Source organism: Dermacentor andersoni, chromosome 9 (assembly GCF_023375885.2).
Source record: "Dermacentor andersoni chromosome 9, qqDerAnde1_hic_scaffold, whole genome shotgun sequence".
NCBI classification, from domain to species: domain Eukaryota; kingdom Metazoa; phylum Arthropoda; class Arachnida; order Ixodida; family Ixodidae; genus Dermacentor; species Dermacentor andersoni.
This window is the reverse complement of record NC_092822.1, coordinates 21236232-21241460: the sequence shown is the minus strand read 5'-3', so window position 1 is coordinate 21241460 and position 5229 is coordinate 21236232. Positions and strand designations below refer to the sequence as shown.

Here is a 5229-nt window from a genome sequence, read left to right as displayed (position 1 = left end):
AGTGGCACGTGCGAAAACAAAACAAACGAAGAAAACAAAGAGAGACAAAGCAAAGGCCGGCACGGCGCTCCCACCTAGCGGCAAACTGTAAAAACTAAAAGAAATATAGTTTTTCAACATAACGTTAATATTTTAGAATAAATTATCTGTCAAGTGTGCTTTTTAAAGAAATATAAACAAGTATTTTTATTATAGCGCCCTCGTTTGGTTTCGGTTTCGGTATCTTAGTTTACACCATTTTTTTAGCTGGTAACAGTTAATCGCGACAAAATTTTGAATTTTCTTCCTTCACCCAGTTTCATTACGCTTAATCAACGTTCACTTTAAATGTTCTCTGCCACGATGGCCACTGTACTGGTAATACTAATGCATTCCCGGTAACCTTCGCTTTCGGCGGCACAGAGTAGCAACGATCTTCACTGTACTATAGTAGCTACTGCACTCTAGTAACGGTATTAACGGCGTGCTAAAATTGGGCGCGACGGGCTGCCCAGGCGACGCAGCGGAAACTCCGGTCAACATTAGTCACTGGAAAAAATTTAGTGACTCTAGTCAACATAGGTCAGCAAAGTCCTCCACGCCGCGCGGTTCGGTTTCGGGTAGCACAAAATGCGAAGCCCTGCTGGTCAATGCAAAGCGCCGCGGTATATCTGCTCGTCTGAGCTGCGCTGCGGCGGTAATTTCGGAGAATTTCGTGCATAGGGGACTTTTTAGTATGCCTTCCATCGCCAAGGAAGCAAAGCGCTGTGGCATTGCGCATGAGAAATGGCTACCGTTTGCGAATAAACGTTTGCGTATCTGCCCATCTGCCAAGCACAGGCCTGCATCCGGGATACCGGACACGCTCGGCGCTGCAACAGTACGCTCACTAGTGTTCCTGTATATGCTCCCGCATATACAGGAACACTAACGCTCACAACGCACGCTTCTTGGATAGCTCTCGCTGCATGGGGATCTACTTGACTTTGTGACACGCAGCTGAGAGCGCGGCTGTAAGCCCCGCATTGCTTCTTCACCCTTGTTATTTTTTGCCGCCTTCTTTTCCTTCTCTCCCTGATCTTTTTCTCCCCACTTCCCTGTGCAATGCTGTTGAGGTGTCCTCCTCTGAGAGACAGTTACGGCACTGCACTTCTCTCTTCCTCTCCTTCAAAAGTCACTACACACATGGGGATCGACGACCAGGCCATGGAGAATTCAACAAGAGCGGACACTCGGCCGAACAGACTGTAGCGCACCAAGCGGACAGGATTATCACCTTTCGGTTTTGGTTCTGGGCGCGCGCGTTTTGAACGCCACATGGTACACGTCACGCCCGCTCCACTGATCGGAGCGTCATTTTTTTTTTTTTCCCGCTTATATTGCTGAACCACGCGCGGCGTTGGCGCGGAATCGTTTTATTATTTAGCAAGAATAATTGCGAACGATCTTTGCAAGCCTCCACCGAATCTGTGCCACGTGCAATTTCATAAAGTAAACGCAAGACTTCTTCTGAAATGATGAAATGTTTATTTTGCTCTATACAAATGCTCGTTCCGGGCTTCTTGTGCATTCATCCGAAGTTCTGGCACCGGGTAAGTAGCAGCAGTTGCCGTACGAAGCTCCACCGAACGCCATCAGCTGAAGAAAAGTAAATTACAAGCATGTATCATTTTGGTATATAAACCTAACAGGAATATTGCGTGTAAAGGCGAAACGTGCGTATGTGGTGAATGGGCGGCATTACAATAAATTCACTTTTACATACATTTCGTAGCAAATACAGTCCTCCCAAACAATGCCATAAAATATGAAGAAAACATCTGACTTTAAAGCATTCCTCCCTTCCCGGGAACCATTTCCTACTCCTTAAGAGCACAAATACACGGGTGACTGCGCGTTTCCAAAACAACTTGGCCTCAGTCGACGCGATGGTTCGCCAAGTACACAGAGGTGGCCACAACACAGGCTCTCAGTCACACCATGTTACACGCTCGCAGAATGCCTTCCACTCGCCTTCAAAAAAAATTCGTGGGTGCTAAGGCTGTTTTCAGTGGCTCAGAAGACAGAATTTTTAAGTTCTTGGTTTTCAAGCTCCTCGGCGTTATCTTTTGCGCGTCCTACAGGCGCAAGCAACACACTCCCGTGCTATCACTCTTGGCAATCGCTCGTCGCGTTTTCGACAAGCGTGAGTGCCGAGAGAAGGTGTACGTAGTTGCAGGGCCACAAAAATCGTCACAACCTTGTCCCACTAAAATTATGTACACGCCAAACTAACCATCACCACGGCTGGCTTGCTTTTTTTGCTAACTGCTGCACAACCCCAGGCGCAGCGAGCATGCCTCAAAAGTATACAAAAAGTTACGAATTACAATAATTTTGGTGGTCAGAGAATGCATCACGAACTTGTCCCAGTAAGATTCAGTGCACGCGAAACTGCGGCACACAGCCGAGCTGCTTTTCGCTAACTGCGGCACAACGCCAGGCGTGGCGCGTGTACCTCACAATTATCCCCAAAAGTAGCGAAGTACAATAATGTTGGGGGTCAGGGAAAACGTCACGAACTTGTCCCAGTAAGATTCAGTATACGCGAAACCGTCACCACGGTCGAGCTGCTTTTCGCTAACTGCGTCACAAAGCCGGGTGCGGCAAGCGTGCCCAAAAACTACCGAAATAAGTTACAATAATGTTGGGGCTCATAGAAAGCGTCGCAAACATCTCCCAGTACGAGTCATTAACTCGAATTAACTGCGCCAGAACGGCCGAGCTGTTTTTCTCTAACTGCGTCACTATAGTCTTGGTTTTACGCCTTAAGCCTAAATTTGCTTGAAATGCGTCGCAGACTGTCAAACAAAATTTCTCACCTTGCCGTATTTCTAATGGTGCAGTGATGCCGTGTCGAAATGAAGAAGGAACGCAAGAAAACGCCGGGAGGCCAACAAACGGCCTACATCCAAAAAGAGACGGGTCGCCGAACAGACGAACTTCACATGCGCAGCCGGCCTCGCTTGCTACGGTGGCACGTCTGGCGGATGACGTATCATATGGCGCGTCTGGCGTGCCGTTAGCTTGTTGATAGGTGACGCAAGAAAAATAGGTCGCGAAGTATACGTTCATTAAAGCTTTTTAGTTTTAGTGGGAAAGAATAAAAATATTAAATGTTGTCTGCAAGTTTATTTCACATTCTTTTTTTTCCCCGATGATCGCGTCAACTAACGGGTGGGATTAACACTAGGCGTGACGTGTTTCCTGTTGCCAGTCTTCGCCGAGTGTCCCCTCTTATTGAATTTCTTTCTCTGTGGCCAGGCGGCTAGCGAAGAGGTTTGGCGCGCTGCCTCCAAGACACCGGAAGTGAACAACGCGACGTCACATCATGACGCACTGCCAGTGAAGGCTGTGACAGGTACTACCCAGTCAGTTTCGTCGTTTGCCACAAAGTCGCAGCCCGATGTGTTGAAAACCTTCAGCATGTCATGCCCATGATCCTCATGACAATTCGCCACGCAACAATAACGGCGGTCACGACGCTTGGGGACCGCACGCGCTGCTAGGCATCGTCGATGGGTCCCTCCACCTTTGGAAAGATTCGTCGGATAAAGTGAAAACAGTGCAAACCCAGTGAAAACAGTGCTGTCCTGTCACTCCTTAAACATCCACTGGCAAAGCATGGGCATCCTAGAAATGTGTCGAATACGTCCTGCGGATTTCGCTCACGTGATCGTTTGGCCACATTTTCCGCGTCCCACCGACGTCCCTTGCATGTCCGCAAGAGACATCATAGGGACATGCTGCATAGATTTCAAGAGGACATTGTGGGATCTGCACCCGTGCTCTTGGAACAAAGGAACGACAACACAGTAGCGCAAACAACCAAAAGGGCATTTATTGCACCTTTCATACACATATAATGCCTGCTAGCCGAATTGCTATCCACAAAACATGCCGATGGGCGCGCGACAAATCTAGGAAGTCCGACTCACCACGACTGTATGTCGAGCGAATATGTTCGCCCCGTGCTGGACACCAAAACCTGGCTGGTCGTTCGCGTGTACGGTCATGCGAATGGTGGCGCATTCGAGCGATCGTGTTCATCTGTTCCGGTGTCCTGCTCCTAGACCTCGTGAGACGGTCTCGCAGAAGCATGGATCGGTGCACGCGGGGTACATCTGCGCCGCTTGCAAATACCGAGCCAAAGAGGAACAGCATTTCTCTATGGGGACAGCCTTCTTCCTTTTGCGCCTAAGAAACCCCACTGTTAGGTGGCATTAGCAGCGCAACACTCGCGCCATCTCTCGTATTACTCTGCAACCACACCGACCGCCACCGTGAAGCCACGCGGCGAAGCAGGATGACAGGAGACGGGAGCCATGCGGGGAAAATAACATCAGGGGACACGTGAGAGTCGCGCATCCCCACAACATAGATCAGTGCCGTTGGCACTGTGTTCGCTATAATGTCTAATGCGGTCACAGTACTCGCTATGTGACAGATGCAAACAATATATAGATACACCGTGCGCACACGTACATTATGCGCACACATGCTTTTGTGGCAGTGCAGCAGCAGTACACTCCTGATCTTCTAGGCCTTCCGCCAAGAGAAATTTTGAAAGTACATTGCGGCAGAAAATTCGCAAAGTACGACATGCACACGACAGACAGGACAGCTTCACTTCGCAATTCGAACATGTTAGAAATCATATTTCTGCCACGAGGAAACTCAAAGACAAAGCCTGAATTGGAGAACAATAAGTACTCTCGTGTACACCGAAAAAGGTCCATGTGGGATGACCTCGGGACATCCGCAGTAGGATATCCGAAGCAGCTGCATGTGCGACATCCTTGGGACGTCCATGGTAGGATATCGAAAAGTGGACGTCCGGCGGCTGTCTTTTACACTGAAACGGTGCATGGACATTGGGACATGAATTAGATGTCCTATGGACGAAGTGTTTTCATTGGGAAGCGCCTACTTTCCATGGCCTGTGATACAGGCAGTAGCGCACAACGTCTAGGTATATGTTTGAAGCACTTTTCGAGCGTGAGAACTACGCACGGAACTTGAAGCAACGGACAAAACGAGCGAGACACGTGTTACACTATACGAGGTGGCTTCTTTTCTGTACTACCTAAATAGAGGGAAGTTAGTACTACCCAGCCATCATCCTTGTCCGCCGCCAGGTCGCGCCACAGTGCGTTCAAAACTAGAGTCACTAGAAAAGTCTTCTTTCTTTATATTTCTAGTGACTATATT

The 5229-nt window shown here is 48.7% G+C and overlaps 1 long non-coding RNA gene across 1 annotated transcript; it reads right to left on the bottom strand.

Annotated features, from left to right (window-relative positions):
• Positions 1–1483: 1483 nt before the first annotated feature.
• LOC140213148 (uncharacterized) lies at positions 1484–2984 on the bottom strand. Its single transcript, XR_011890124.1, has 2 exons — positions 2841–2984; positions 1484–1617 (listed from the first exon to the last, which is right to left on the bottom strand). It is a non-coding gene; the product is annotated as an uncharacterized lncRNA (long non-coding RNA).
• Positions 2985–5229: the final 2245 nt, after the last annotated feature.